The sequence below is a fragment of the Catharus ustulatus genome, chromosome 6 (assembly GCF_009819885.2).
Source record: "Catharus ustulatus isolate bCatUst1 chromosome 6, bCatUst1.pri.v2, whole genome shotgun sequence".
Taxonomy (NCBI): Eukaryota; Metazoa; Chordata; class Aves; order Passeriformes; family Turdidae; genus Catharus; species Catharus ustulatus.
Genome location: NC_046226.1, coordinates 29,430,674 through 29,447,822, shown reverse-complemented (window position 1 = coordinate 29,447,822; position 17,149 = coordinate 29,430,674). Strand labels below are relative to the sequence as shown.

At 36.8% G+C, this 17,149-nt stretch overlaps 1 long non-coding RNA gene across 1 annotated transcript; it reads right to left on the bottom strand.

The window, feature by feature from the left end:
* Positions 1-419: 419 nt before the first annotated feature.
* On the bottom strand, positions 420-15,659 carry LOC116997529. Its single transcript, XR_004418197.2, has 2 exons — positions 3,179-15,659; positions 420-1,709 (listed from the first exon to the last, which is right to left on the bottom strand). It is a non-coding gene; the product is annotated as an uncharacterized LOC116997529 (long non-coding RNA).
* Between the last annotated feature and the right edge of the window lie 1,490 nt (positions 15,660-17,149).

Genomic DNA, 17,149 nt, shown 5'->3' with positions numbered 1-17,149 from the left:
ACAAAAAAAAAGCATCCAAAGAACCAAACAACAACAGCAACAAATTTCAAAAAAACCTTCCTCAAAACATTCAGTAGAAGTTGAATTATGAGTTGTTTATCTGTGTACTTATTCTCCTTACTTCACTAATATTCTGTCCAAAAATATTTGGAACAACTGGCACCTATCCAGAATTGTATGCACATGTAACACTATATATAAGAAAAACGAACAAAGAAACTGAAGTTCCATGTATTAGATACGTGTTCGAACATGATTTTATAATTATTGTCTCAGTAAAAAAAAAAAAAAAAAAAAAAAAATTAAAAAATTAAAAATTGCATCCTTGATGTCAGGATAATAGAAGATTCAATTATGACTTTGACAACTTAGGTGTCTTGTAGGATATTGTATCTCAAGACTCTGCTGCTTACCTCTGGTTAAAAACCAGGCTAACCTCTGGTTCTGTCACTACTCTTGCTTCCTTGACTGGAAGTTTTCTGCTACTGCTTGGCCAGCTGCTCAGCCAAAGTCTACCCATTTCCTATGTGTAGTGGTTTCATCATTTAGTGGGACATTGGGACTATCATCCATACATCAGCCACTCTGCTAGATGCAATATCTGTGACGTGACATAGGCAAATAAAATATTCTGTGGACAAAGGAAGGGAGGACTGCTCAAAGGTCTGAATCTTAGGAATTAGTCAGCTTCTAGGGTCACTGAGTTTCAGCCAAATGCTCACAGTTCACAGCCAAGATGGATAAGCAATGGCTTCCTTAACCTCATTCCTTCTCCAAAAAGGTGAGGTACAATTTGAATGCCATTCAGTTAAATATCTACAAAGGAATCTCTTTAACTAATTCTTTCTTTAAAAAAAAAATTTAAAAAGCAAACCAAAAAATCCCAGTGATGGAAATGCCCAATTTTTTTTTCTAAGCAATTTAATTCAGGTGTTGACATCTAGTCAGAGAGCTTTTCTTTGTGTTTTCCATACCTCCCCCACATGAGCTAATTGGTTTGTAAGTATGCCTCCATCTGTCACAGTGGTTAAAGTAAACAAAGTCTAGTAAAGTCAAAGAAAGAGTTGATTGTATCTACAACATATAGTTCTGTACAGAACGACATTATGGCACTAGATGTGGGACACTATGGTTTAAAGTTATGCTTTGACAATACCATAGAATCAGGGTCAATATAGCTCTGCACCACTGGACCTCAGATGCCCTCACTCAAATTCAGGAATGTGGTTTTTTCAGGTATCCTGATCTTCTTGGATAGATGGTACAGTGGGTTAAAATGGCTGTAGTCTACCGGACATGGTCATGAGTCATTAGAGCTGTCAAATGACTGAAATCCACATATTTTAGTGGCAAAATATTGTCATAAACAAAAAGTTTTAGGTTGCTTATCATTTAGGATACTTTTTATTTTTCAATTTTTTATTCTCTCTAAGACATAAACCTAAGGAAAATGAAAATATTCTGTTTAATCCACAAATTAATCAGCTCTGTTTTCTATGTTTCTATTAAATGTAATATCACTGCATTCATGCATGCACACAGGCACTTTTTTTCTCTGAGATAGAACTTGGTGATCTGCATTGTCTTATGCACATTTGATACTCCAGAAAAACTAGTTTTCTTTGAAAGAAGAAATATTCTGGTGGTCTTTTGGCCTTCTGTCTTCTTTTCAGAGCAGTGTGTAAGCCAGTGAGAAGAAAAATGCTCTCCTAGAATATGAAGGAAACAGAAATATCAGTAAAAACCATATTAAGCAAGAAAGGTTTTTTGAGATGGTTTTATGAAATTGGAGTTCCTATGAACTCTTGGTGATCCTATTCTTTCTTTCAAGTTGATGTAGAATCACCCCCTCCTCCACCATGAAACCTCACAAAGCTGAGATGGGGGGAAAGGTTGTATAACTGTTTAAATGAAGGTGCACTAGCTGTCTGCAGTTCTTGCTATGCTTTGCTAGGCTTCTGAGCCTAGCATAGGGAGGAAGCAATACAAGGCTTGTTTCTCACTTTCCCACCATTCCTCTGCTTTTCAAGATGTTTCCAAAAGACATATACATATGTTATACCTAAGTGTCACAATAAAACAATGTGTAGCTCTTTTCTTTCTGAGAGAGATTCTGGTTATATGTGTATAAATCAGAACCAAACAAATATTTTTCTCTCATGTCATTATATATTGAATATTCAACATCAATATTTTCAGCACAAAGCAAGTCATCATGTTTATTTAGTGATGTCTGAATTCTTTCCTACATGACTTGCTGACTGATAGGCTCAGAGAAATCTTTCTTTTGAATACATATGGGATTTATTCCTGAAGCAGATGAAATTTCTTTTCCATTTCAATGTACCTGTTGTCAGCAGTCAGGATTTCACAAGAAGAGATAATCCCAAAGACATCTTAAATGAGAGCACAGAGAGGTCTGAAAGTGCAGTTCTAATACCTGAAAAATCTCCCAGTGTGACTGCAAATGAGAAGAAATGTGATTCCAGACTTCGTTGCTAAGGCAGACTGCCATGTGTGGAACAAATTGTGTTGGTTTGCCAAAACTGCTTTCATGCCTTCATAAAGTCATCTATAACAATATGCCTAATTATTAATTAATGAGCAATACAACACCACAACACCTTAAGTGAGGGAAAGGGGTGTAGACTTCTCACCTAACAGTAGTAGAGATTTCCATGTACAGACATACCTCATGGTATTCAGAACAACAAGGTTGTGAGGCAACCTGATGCTGAGATTTTTGGGGAGAAAATTCTCAAGGAAATTGTTCAGTTACAAAGAAGGTAAATGTCTCAACATCCTTCCCAGAAAGTCCAGTTTTTAAAAGGACCACACAGGAATAACAGTAAATAAAACTTTGTTCTTATTTGTATCACTTCATATCTGAATGTTCAGATTAGTGTATGAGCAGAATAGAGGTTTGCAACTGAAAATTATTAAGGAGAAAAATTAATAAGAAAGCATTTGGTGTAAATATGATCATCCTGATTTATACTATTAAAATATTAGATGCATAAGAAAACTCTGCTTTTTTCTGCTGACATATATCTGACAGTTTTCAATGATAAAAGATGGAGACAATCCCTTTATTTTTCTTTTTACAGGCAAAGTTGGAGAATTTTTTGAGATAGTAGAAAACAGTTTTAAAACATTTGAGATCTTGGTCACATCTTACCTTTTAAGTTGTCTTGGCACTAGAAAGGGTTCTCCTTTGCTGCACTCTACTTAAACTTAGCTTTTCTTGGGAAAGGAATGCAAAAACAGGTTAACAACAGCTTAGAACAGAAATTAATTATGGGTGAATGTAAAACTTTTAAAGAAACCTCCTGTCTGACAATCCAGGAGCCCTCTGGCACGGTCACTCTTGCACCACCTGAGCTGGGACTGAGGGTCCTTCTCAGCTACACCTCCTACTCTCACACAGTCACACCAGGTTTTCTCAGTGGCTCAGCCTCAGGTTTCCCATTGCAATCTCAAACATCTAGATCCTTCAAATAATTTAGCCATGGTGCAATAACAAGATAGCAAAACTAAGCCTGAGCTGGTACTTCCAAGGAGAGACCCAGAACAAAGGAACCCTTGGTCTTTTATACCATCACAGTCTGAGTCTGGGGGACAAAGGCTCCTGCCATGTCCATTCCCTGGCTGTGCTCTTTGTTGTGCAAAGGTTTGACAGGTCACAGCCTCTTGCCCTCTTGCCTCAGGCTCTCATCACCCAGAGCTCAACCTGCAGCTCACACTGCAGCTTTCAAACTAAGCTTCCTGCACTGGATGTATTCATCAATGAAATTAAATAAAAGTGTAAACCTCTACTAGGTCCAAAAAAGAGTGTTTCAGCAACACCAGTAAAAATCAAGCATTATATTTTGTCTATTTACTGTGAAGGTAGCTGGACTTTTATAAGTAGGGATATTTGGTACAATGGATATTGCCTTGTAATATCCGGATGGGCACATACACGTATGTTCACAACATGAGGCATGAACATAAATTAGATGTGTACAATTTCAGGGCTGTGATTCTGCTGGGATCACAAAAACATGGTGCCATGTATCCCTTGACTGTTTGCAATGGAAATCAACATGTTCCTCAGGAAGGACAGGCTAGGAAAACAAGGTGGAGCAGTGCTTGATATGAGACACAATCTTTGGAGCTCTGCCTGGGAATGGTGATGAGCCAGCTAAGAACTGATGAGTAAACATCAGAGAGTAGTGGGTGTCTGATACAGGCTGTCTGACCAGAAGGATCAAGTGAATATCTCCTATACATAGGAGATAGAAATATTCTCACATTTGCAGGCCCTTGTCCTCATAGAGCTCTTCAACCAACATACTATTCGCTAAAGGGAAAAGACAGAGTGTGAGAAACTGGACTGTTATGGGTTAATGACTCAAAACACTCCCCACCTGTGTAGGTGGCAGTGTGCTTTGTTGGTGGCAGAGGAGGGGAGTTTTGGGTGTGCAATGGCTAACCTGTGATCTGGTAAGACACAGGGTGAATGATGGGCTATGAGTGACATAAGAGACAAATCCTATAAAGGGATAGGATGGTGCCTCTTGTCAGGCTAAATTGTCCTCCTATACACAAACCACTGCGCTGTAAAACTCCTCTTCCTCCCATCCCCCAGTGAAGGTCTTATGGGCGTTCTTTGTCCTACTGTGCTCACATGAGAGGAGAAAACCGTCACGTCTCAGAAGGTGTCACAAACCATCAAAGACCCCTGAAGTGCCTCCAGACTCAGAGGTGAATCCTTCCACGAGAAAGCTGAAAGCACCCCAGCCAGGGAGATACCTGCACACTCCCACCTAACCTGAGTGTATCATAACCCATTGGACTTTGTGTTTTGCAGCCACCTCTGACAAATTGAGACCAAGAGACAACTATTCACAGATCAACAAGTGGTGAGATTTTCTCACTCTTATCCTTTCTCTATCTCTCTCTCTCTCTTTTCTATTTTCTATTTTCCCTGAGTGATATTTTTGCCCTTTCATATTGCAATCCTTTCATGTTATTATATACTACAGACAATAATAATCAAAATGGCTACATACTTTTCTTCAAAACCAAATTGTTCTAAAATAAACCCTATGTATATATATTTACAAATATTATTCATGTTTATTCACTGATTATTCAGCACCATTTCATTCTGGTCTTCCTCTAGGGATCTATTAACAAGAAGTTGGATTACCCTTGTCTGTCTCTTGGGAGGGACTGTCTCACAGGGCACAAGTAAACCAGGAGGCTCCTGGAGTGCATCAATGACAATTTCCTCTCCCAGATGACAGAGAAACCAACAAGGAGAGGTGCTCAGCTGGGCCTCAAACTCAGCAACGATGAAGGACTCATTTGGGATGTGAAGGTCAAAGGTAACCTTGGTAGCAGTAAGCATGTGACAGTGGAATTCAGGATCATGAGGGGAGAGTGGAAGGGAAAATCAATTACAGCCTTAGATTTCTGGAGAGTAGATTTTGTTCTTTTCAAGGATCTATTTGGAATGGTGTGGAATAGTGTCCTGGGAAAAAAAAAATAGTAGAGTGCAAGAAAGCTGGTTAACATTCAAGGATTACCTCCTTCAACCTGAAAAGAGTTCCATCCCAATTAAGAGGATGTCAGACAAAAATGCCTGTAGGGTAATTTAGGAAAAATATAGACACATTGTGGGATGACATCAGGAAAGCCAAATCTCAACTGGAATTTTACCTGACTAGAGATGTCAAGGAAACAAGGGTTTCTTTATTTCCTTAGGTAACAAGGAACCTTCTTAGGCTAGGAAAAAGTCATGTCTGGTGCTAAATGAGTGGAGACTGTTACACAGGACATGGAAAAGCTGAAGCAGAGTGCCTTCTTACTTCAATCTTTGCTGACAAGACCATCCTTCTGGAACCTCAGGTCACAGAAACCTGAGGGAAAGGCAGAAGATAGAACAACATAACGTTGGTGAAAATCATTGGTAGACAACCTCCTCCCAGGTCATGGAATACTTAAGCAACCTGGGCATTCCATACACCCTAATGGAATACACCTGCCAGTGCTGAGGTCACTGGTTGTTGTCTTTGTAAGACCCTTCTTCAAAATATTTGATTAAAATAATGGTGGCTGGAAGAAGGGCCCTTTTCCTGAAGGAAAAGAAATGGCACTCCTGCTTTCAAGGTAAAAGAGAACAGGCAGATCAGCTTCACCTCAATCCCTGGGAAGGTGATGGAGAAGCTAATCCTGAAAAACCATATCCAGACATACAAATTACAAGAAAATCAGTAGAGGTCTTCATCATGGGTTCACCAAAGGAATGTCATGCTTGATCAATTTGATAACCTTCTACAACTGAATTACTGGCTTGGTGAGTGGGGAGAGAGTAGACTACAACAAGGTTTTCAGGACTATTTCTTCTAAGGTCCTCGTCAAGAAGCTAATGAAGTTTAGTCTGGATGGGGAGGCAGTGAGCTGGATTGAAAACTGGCTGAATGCCCAGGCTCAGAGGGTAGTGTCTTGAAAACTTATTGGAGGCAAATAACTTGCAGTTTACCTCAGGGGTCAATTCTGAGTCAAATCCTGGTTAGTATTTTCATTAAAAATCTGAATAATGGGGCAGCATGTACCCTCAGCAAGTTTGCCAATGACACAAAACTAGGAGGAGTGGCTGAGACCTCAGAGGGTCATGCTGCCATCCAGAAGGACTTTCACAGGCTGGAAAAATGGGCTGAGAGGAGCCTTTGAAGTTCAACAAGGGCCAATTGCAAAGTCCTGCACAAACAATTGTATCAAGTTTCCCTGGATCTGAACCACCAATGAGTTCTGTTCACTCTGTTTCTGAAGTTTAAAATTTCTTTGAGTCAAATAGAAACACTACATATGTGGAAAAAACTTGTATTAAATTATGTATTTCAATGAATGTTAAGATTTAATGATACAAATATTAAGTGCAAAATTATGTGTGGTAAAAGAATGTTGTGTCAGTCTACTGGAATGATAAGGTTTTTATAGGACAGCAACAAACAGTTCTTTCAAGTCTTCAAAGTCTTATAATATTCTTGTTATACTTAAAGGGGTTATCTGAAACTGATAGACAGCTGGCTTTTCAAAAGAAAAAAGAAGGCAAAATATTTCACATGAAAAAAATCTGTGCGTTAAACTTTAGTAGAATGCAGATTTTAATATTAGGAGTAAATGAGGTGATAGTGCAACCTGAGAATGCTAGGATTACTGAAATGATTTATAAGCTGCACCAAAATCCATTCTGTTCGGCGTGGTCATTAAGAGATCACACACATTAGAAAGTGGAAGAATTATTCTGCACACCAGTTTGTGAGCATGGAATATGTGATAGGAATGACCATGATGATGTATAATGCTGTTAGCCCTCTCTCCTGACTCCAAAATGGCTAACAGTAGACATTTGGTGAAGGAGGTTTATCAAGGGCAAGTTTATTTCTCTAAAATACCCAGTACTTTGTGTAAGCCAGTTCCTGCTGGAACATCTAATGACTTTTACATCCTTATGATACATCATTTACAACAGTCTGTACTTATTATTTCTACAATTTTTTTAAGCATTATATGAAATGTATTTTTCATTTTTCCTGGTCTGGCACCTGATGATTTTGTTCAATGCCTTTAGTTTGCTCAGCAAGAAATACTGAGTAATCATATGCAGCTTCTATCTGGCTAAAGATCAGAGACATTCCATCACAGAGTAATCATCAAGTAATGCAGGAACTAACTAAATGCTTGTCTCTTACTTATTTTGCTGAGAAAATTATAAAAATCTTGAAGGACATCAATTTCTAAGTTAGAAAGCAAAGAACCAGCATGTCCTGCAGTTCTAACTTGGTTGATTTTGGTGTTAATTACTTGTGAAGGAAAGCTAAGGACAGAGACATTTTGCTTATCTCTATCCATGTTTTAAGTGCCACTTCTTTACAACATCAATTAACATATGGTGTAGAGGCTACTAAAAGAAAATAGCTATATGTGAGTATACATATCCTTGCAACCAGATCTCTCTGTTGAAAAATAATGAATTAAAATGAACTATTTGCAAAAAGACAGTGATACTACCAAATGTTTTGTAAAGATCAAAAAGCAATCTAGAAATAGAACTCTAGGGCAGATGGTACAATGTATGAGAATTTTAAACAATTCTACATGAAAAATCATTTCTGTAGTGTGTACCTCAAACTGTCAAAGACTCATAGAAATTAGTTCATTATCTTGCTGACTCTGCATCCTCATGTATATGTTTCTTGAGTGCTTTCTTGGGGTAAAATCTCCCCACATTATTTTTACCTAAACCAAGTCAGCCCCTTATCATAATCCTGACACAACTGTATCTTATGTACAGCACAACAAACAGTAGTCTGCTGCTCTTTTAAAGGATAAAAATGCCTTTTTATTCAGAATATGTGCAGCAATGCGAAAAGAACTGAAAGCCAGTATAGGATTTTAAAAATGAGGAAAGAAATATAATTTGGAACATTAAATATTCTTGAATTGTAAGGAATTCAATGATTCTGTCCTCTGCAGTCATCTACTCTTCATTGACTAATTTTTCCTCAATGAAAAACCAACTTCATACTTCAAAACCTACTGCTAACTTTCTTCCAACTCAGGTCTCATCTATTTCAATCTATTTCAAGTCATACCTCCCTCTTCTTTGCTCCTTTGCTTTCTAACTCAATTCCCTTCTGTGTTGCCTGACTCTGAACACTTGGAGGGACAGATTTGTTGCATATGATTCCACTTTCACTGTGTCCATTAATTGCTAATGCACTGTGCCACTATTTTCATCTGTGGTCCTTTTCCATCAATTCTCATAATGCAGTCTCTCTTCTTGAATTTCAAACACAATTACTTTACTTTTCAGCAATTTCTACTTTCATATTGTAGAAGTATAATATAGCAGTTGCAGAATGGAAATGGTTATTATGGTAAGGGTATAATTTCAAGGAAAGAATAGTAATACCATGACACAGTGTAGGAAACCATTTACTCACAGCATCCACATGCAAATATCTTACCACAACATAATACAGGGGAGTTCTAAAAACAGGTGATTTTATGATGTTCATATCAACTCTGACTAATTTGTAGCCAAACATTTGGGTATTGAGTAGCAACATGTTTAAGTCATGCTGCTACCTCTTCTGCCAGTTTATATCACCAAGGAGATACTTTCTCTAAACTGAGCCAATTTGAGGGATAGTGTTAATTGTAAAAACTGGAGAAAATCATTAGTAACACTTCATTAATTTCATGAACAGAATGAAAGCTAGGAGTAGTTTATCTGTTAATATACTATTTTTGACATTGCTACTTGCAGAGTAGTTCACTAAAAACATTGATAGTTTACAGTGATTCAAAATGTCAGAACAAACTTGTGGAATTTTTTGACAATTTCTGCTCAAAACTTTTATAATGAAAAATTTTGTCTGTTCAAATTTCAATTTTACCATGGCATTCACATTTATTTTATGTAATTTTAAATATAATATTTCTTCTTGGGGCAAGTAGATCTGATTCTTGATATCTTCATTTGTAAAATAAAATCAGAAAATGCTTCAATATTTGTTTGCCCCTGTGTTAGTCCCTAAGGAGGCATGTAACAGCATTTGTTAGGATGAGCTTTTCTATGGAGAGGAATCACTGATTTAATTATATCTCCCATAAAATAATTCAGTTTCCCTTCTGAATGCATGACTAAAGCTCCTAGGGCAGATTATACTATTATTTAGCTTACCCCACATTCGGAGTTCATAGTGCATATGGAATTATAATAAATCCCTGTGGTATTCAGGTTTGTATCAAACTGAGAAAAAAACAAGCATCCCACAGTAGCTTGATGAATTAAAATAAAACACTGCAACAGCAATAATCATATCCATGAATCCACCTTCCTACTCCTCCACCCCAGCAGATCCCTGATGGAACAGTGACAGTAACTAAGGCTGAGCTTCCGGAGAGGGATATCCCAGACAAAGAGTGATTATTCCCATGCACCTCAGAGTATGTGCACAGAGCATCCTTCTGTCCAGGATATCCCAGGCAGCTGGCCCACAGTTATTTAACTGCAATATGTTAGCAGGCATGATTGCAAAAACTAAAATCAGAATGTTGCTTAAAAAAAGCTTTTTAAGCTTCCAGGACATGAATAATTTGATGCTTTGCCATGCCATTCTAATTCAGGATGAAAATAAGAGTTGTAATAATTAATTTCCTTTGAGGGGGGAACTAAACAGAATACCTCTACCCACCTCTACCCCTATTATACTGTACCTACCCCTGTATTATACTTGCTTTATTTAAGGGTCATGAAAAACTTCAGAAAACTTCCAGTTTTGTATCATATTTAAATACAATGAAAATAGAATAGAAAAGGGAGATGAAGGAAAATTGCCCAGTTGATCTACTTAAAACTGACCAAGGATTTAAAAGCAGATTTCTAACATTATTAAAAGTAAAATTGACAGGCTGCAGTGAGGATTACGCATTGGCTTCTCCTCCGCCACATATTTGTCCCCTATCTCTGAGTGCTCCTCACTCTCACTGTAGGACCAGGTTATCCTGGTGGAGCAGCTCCAAGAACATCACTTCTGATGATCCTCCTTGGGCAAGTCTCACACACACTCCAAAGGTGTGGACCCTGGGGCCCAGGTAAGCTTCACTGCCAGCAGATTCAGACACAACCATGAAGATGTCAGGATCATCTTAGCTTAGTAAGGGGGGCACCCAAATAATATAGAAAACATTCTGTGTTGCAGATCACAGAATCACAGAATATTCTGGGTTAGCAGTGATCCAAAATGATCATCAAGACCAACACTTAAAGGAATCAAACTCAGAACTGAGCTAGTCTCAGGGTAAGATAAGGTCATATAAAATGTTTATAACACAGGAGATAATGGAATCTGGCCTTTAAAAATCTTGGATTAACATTTTACCATGTGGTTCTTTACTTGTTCTGTATTATATAGAATTTTTGTAACTGTTGTATAAAAATATCTTGGCCACAGCCTGAGAGGCCAATAAACAGAACAAGCTGAAATGAGATATGTATTCAATCAAAAAGAAAAAAAAGCACCATAAATCACACTGATATAGAAAACAATAACTAGAGTAAAAATAAGGAATGTTAAAATAAAGAGCATGATTATATTGTGTAAAATCCTGTCAAGACACATCTGAAAAAGTAGATTACTTGAATGACCCCTAAATAAAAAAATCTGAAAAATTACAAGAAAAGTATTTAAGAGTTTATGTTGCCAAAAAAAAAAACCAAAAAAGATACTGATGATGGCAGTCCAATAAATAACCAAATAACCTAATTAGAACTTTCTTACCATTCACTCAGGCCCAGCAAGTATCTTTCCTGATAAAAGGAAGAGAGATGTGAAAATGGTAAACAGATGAAGTAAGCATAACTTGTAATGGGCTTCCCAGAGCCAGCAGGAAGAGACAGAAAGGATAATAACTTCTACAGGTTTTGTTGGCTTTCTGTTCCAATGCCAGCGCTTAGAACACCATCAGCTGTGGAGAATTCACTGAGTCTGATTGGTTATTTTCATAAATTTTGAAAGCCATCCCAAGGCCAGATTTGCAATCTTCATTCAATTAACTTTCACATGCAGTCCAGGTTCTGTTCCTGTGTACCATATGTATCTTTATTTTGCCTGGTGCCTTAATCTGCAAGGTGCCATAGATGTACCCATGTGGTCATTTGGCAGTTGGATCATGAAATCTTTCATGACCAGCTATTTTCAATGTTTGTATCAACTGCAAAGCAGAAATAAATGGTGATTACAGAAGGCAAATAATACTCGTCTTATTGGCCAGTGAAGGCAAAGTTGGGACAATAGCAGAGCAGCTGTTTGGCATACTTTCTGGATTTAGAATCTCTTACAGAGACCTAAGCACTTGTGTGTCCATTTGTGAGAATCAGCTTGGATGTTTCTGCCAGAGCTCTATAGCTGCCAACATTTCCATGCTCTTTATGCTGGGAAAAGTGTCAACTTGCCTATACATGCTAGATAAGCAAAGGCTATGAGCACTTTTAGGGGAATGACCAGGGAAAAAGCATTTTCACTTATTCTCTCTTAGCACCAAAAAGGAGCAAGGAGTGAAATATAACCACTGCCACAAGCATGAGAAGGATGGCACCTTGGGAAAGGCATTAGGCAACCAGCAAAAAGCTAATATCCAGTCTGATGCCTTTTACATTATAATATACTTATCCGAGAAAACACACCAAAAAAATTAGATGTCATTCTTTGGTATCTGTAATTAGCTCTTTAGAGTAAAATTTTTCCCTCCACCCAATTAATGGACATACTAAAAAGGTAACATATGAAAAGCTTATAATATATATAAAACATGTATTAGCTATACATTTTGCTAACATTAGCTAACTCTTTTTTAAAAGAGGTTAAATCTGATTGCAGTTGTGTGAAGCTAATGTTAAGATACTTGTGAATATTCCATAATTAAAGTGGTTTATTTTTAGAATTAAGTCCCTGACATGACCCCTACAATTCTGTTTTCATTATGGCATGCAAAATAAATAGGAATTTGTCTACCACAAAGTAGATCCTTCTCTGTAGCTGCATTTTGATTCCTTCTCATCTGATAGTGTTGATGAGTATATTCACAACTGTTGCTTCTCTTCCAATTTATTTCAGTCTGTGCCTGATCTATATGCATCATTCTCTTACAGTTCCACTTGTGGAGAGGTACCATGTCATTATAACTGTAGAAAAAACTTTGAATTTCATATTTTAATTGAATGTATATAGTACCAGAGTGCATAGTTGAATATTAAAGAGAATGTTTTAGATATTTGTGCAAATAGACAAAAAAAAAAAAAAAAGAGAGAGGAAAAAAAAAAGAGAGAGAGAAATAATAATACCAAGACTTCAGCTCTATATTCACAGAATATAGAGGACGTATTATTTCAAAAGTAATGGATTTTGCCTCAAATTATGAAGAAGCAAATATAAGTTTTAAATGTAAAAATACGCACATTCTCATGTGGTAAAATAGGTACTTGTGAGTGGAGTGTTTTAAGTGCTTTTAACTTCTTACAAGAATGCCAAAATACATGATGGTATGGGATACCATATAAAAGTAATGGCTAATCACTTTCTGACTGTTTGAGGGTGTTTTATTCTCTTTTCATAGGAAATGCAAGCTGTCATCATTGACTGAACGATAAGTGGACTAATTAATTGCAGGAGTAGTATTCTTTCTGTGTTTTTAAAGTAGTGAATAACTCTAAAATTTAAACTTCAGCCAGCAAGACAGCTTCAATTGTGTCATGCATTAATTATGATCTGCATTATATCCATCAAAGAGAAATGTCTGACCTAATGAAAGGAAAAGCCTAGAGCATACTTTGAGTCTCTTTCTCACTTTATCTGTTTACTTCCCTTTCTCTCTGCTGCTGACACAGAACTTTCATTCCTTTCTAGTCAATTAACCTATTTGCCCCCCACCTGGGCTCCTACCTCCACTAAAGACCTGGGATATTTGCTGATAGCAGAGATCAGTTGACTTGATTGTCTGTATTCTTGTATGCACTTCATCTGCATGTTTATGCTGCATGTTTTTCAAGGTACCAGTACTCCATGTCTTGCCAGGCTAATCTCAAGTTTCTTCTTACTTCCTAGTCAAAGCAATAATCAACATAATTAATGATCACAGGTATCATAAGTATTTAAGCAGACTTCGTTATTATTTCTTGACTTCTCACTAATTTTTGTTACTCATGTGTGAAAACTTTCCCTGGTTGAAATAACTTAAATGAGTTTGCTAATTATATTGATTAGGAGAAGCTGTGGACACCCTTGAGAGCAGAGGGGACTTAAAGAAAGATCTGGATATCATCAATATGAAATTTAGCATGACCAGTCACCATGGGACAGGATAATCCAGGTTATACATATGGACTGAACCAGGGAATAAAAGACTGGAGAGCAGCTCTGCAGAAATTGATCTATGGGTTTGGGTTGGTGATAAATTTGGTATAAGCCAGCAGTGCCCTGACAGCCAGGACAGCCAGCTGTGTCCTGGGGTGCATCAGGCACAGCATCACCAGCCAGGCAAAAGAGGAGAATGTTCTCCTCTGCTCTAAGCTGGGGTGGCACCACTTCAATTACTGTGTGCAGTTTTGGGTGCCTCAATATAAGAAAATCAAACTATGGGAGTGTGTGCAGAGGGTGAAAGGCCTGAAAAGCAAGACTTTCAAGGAGTGGCTGAGGTCACTTGGTTTGTTCAGCTTGGGGAAGGCTGAGGGGTTCCTCAAGGTGGGCAGCAGGGGAGGTGGAGGAGGTGTTTATCTCCTCTCTCTGGAGAACCAACAATAGGACACAAGGAAATAGAATGAATTTGTGTCAGAAGTTCAGTTTAAATGTGAGGAAAAATTCTTCAATGAGAGGATGGTCAGTCACTGGCTCCACAAGGAACAGGCTCCCCAAGGAAGGGGTCATGGCACAAACCCTGTTAGAGATCAAGGAACATCTGGAGGATGCTCTTAGTCATATGGTCCCTTCCAACAAGAGATATTCTGTGAGTCTATGATGTTACAAATTAAGGAAAGAGAACTGATAAAAAAGCAGGCCAAATTAGGAAATTAGGAGGTAATTATATTTTTCTTAAAGAATTGTCTTATTAGATTGAAGAATTCATTGTAATTTGAGACCAAAGTCCTTCATAGAACATGTATTTGGACAATTTGTGTTTTTATTTGTCATAAGATTCAAATTCTTTTAATGTCATTAACTGATTAAACCAGTGATTAGCTCTGTTTTCAAACTACAGTAAAATAAATGAGTGAAGAATTCTTATATATTGAAGATTTCCTCAGCTATTAATAGCTTTGCTATTTGCTGTTATTCACTGCATGTTTTTAGAAATATTATAAATATTTTCAGAACCCAAATGTTTTTTAAAAGTAGGATTAGATATGTATTACAACATATAGAGGCATTCTTAACATCTCTTTCAACAAAAATATACCAACCACTTGCCTTAAAAACTCTTTTGTAAGTTCAGGCAACTGTTCTACCCAAAGCTAGAAGCGTGTCCAGCATCTGTGTTAGAGGTTGGCCCTATTCTGTGTCTTCTTGCAGTGCCTTTAAGAAGTCACTGTTGTCAGTAGTCCAGTCCACAACTTCCACAGTATCTTCCTGTTTTAATTTCCAACTCTCTCATGGCCTATTTCTTCTCTCTACTGTGTATGATTGAAAACAAGGCAGATTGCCTGAAGACTGTATTGGACATTAAGGAAACACAATATGAACAAAGCAATATGGATCAGGAGCTGTGGCATAAGTACTAAGTACCTTAGGGCTAAAGAGCTCTCAAAGCCTAGTTCTCTCTGTCTTAGAGGCCTATGACCTGTTACCAGGTCTGAAGGACAATTGTGGTGCATTTTTTCATGTGCCATTTTAAAGAGAAATGCAGTCATGCAATCCTTCTCATGATATAAAAATTTAACCTTCCTGGATGGTTAGAAAATACAGTGTGCTCTAGATAGGTGACTACTGTGGTTTGGGATCCTAAACTATGTGGTCCATGTGAATTAAGGGCCACAGAACCCATTCTGTTGACTTTCACTAAGGTTGTATTGTATTACATGAAAAATCCAATATAAGAACCCGCTATTAGATGAGATACTATTAAACAACTTAAATAACTTAGTCATATATGTATATATATAATATATAATATATATTATATAATATATATTAGGTATATATATTTATTAAAAAGTCCAGAAAATAAATCAGAAAGGAAGAAATATGTGAGAAATTAATATCATGAAACATTTATTAAAAGAATCATTTTACTTTCCATGACAAATTTGAATAATGAAGTAAAACAAGAGGGGGAAGAAAGAAAAAGCATGAGTAAGCAAGAGTGGGTCAAGAAAAATGGCAAAGATTCCAATTATTGTTAGTAGTAGTACAATTAATAACCCACTGTAGCCGTGGAATCCTAATATCCCACAACATGTGATTGTCTTCACCCAGAAAAACTGGTTTTGCTTTCTAAATTATGCAACCAAAAATTGTCATCTATTATTTTCTTTCTGTAAAGATATATAGGCAATCTGTAAAACAATTTACACTTTACAAATTGATTTATATTGCCTCAGATTCAATTTTAAAGCACAATAAGAGGTTTCTTATATAATGTGTTATTTTAAGGAACTTCAAAGAACATGATTAAAGGACAGGCTATGCTACAACACGTGGTAGCAATTTAGCATTTGCTCTGATAGGTAATTTCTATTCAGTGATCAGTTATACAGGACTGTGCAGTTTCCACAAGAATAGCAAAATTAAAGAAACCTAAAAGCAAATATACCAATGAGGAATTATTTAGATCCAAACAGTTACATACCTTAATTTTAATAAGATGTATGACCTAAACAAGGAATACTTTGTGGGTGATTTTATTTCATGTCACAATAAAAGCAGGGATAGAACTGAGACCTTTGAATATACTTTGAGCTTTGAGTATTCAAGAAAGTAAACACCTTTACTGGTATATGCATTAGTTATCACAATCAATAACTACAGAAATTTTTCTTAAAAAAAAACCCCAGCTGTAGCACTTGCAAAGAAAATAATCAAGAACAGAGGTGACATTTTACACTCTCTTCTCTCACTGAGTTGTTATATGACCTCTGGAGAGGAACATACTTAACTTTCCTGAACCTCTGCTGACTTTTCATCACACTGAAAAATAGAATAATTCTAGTTATATTAAAATCTCTGCAACAAATGGACTTTATCCCATGAAATTAATTTAATGAAATTATTCTCCTTCTTGAAGATAAACATACACTAAAAGCATATGAGGATTATAAAAGTTGTAGGGTCATGCCTTAAAGAAATGTGAATATTCCATAGAAAATTTGTACAAATAGATGTTAATAGTAATCAGTCTGAAGTAGAAAAAATATTGCTATCCATCATAAATTAATCAGAAGGAACAGCTCTGTGTGGACTCATCTCAGTTTTGGGAGACAAAGCACCCTGAGCATTTAGGCACCAGTAAACTTTCATGTGCCACATGCATAACTCCAAGCTTCCCTGGAAATAATTACCTAAACATATATCATTGAATGTTTCACAACAAAACATTCACA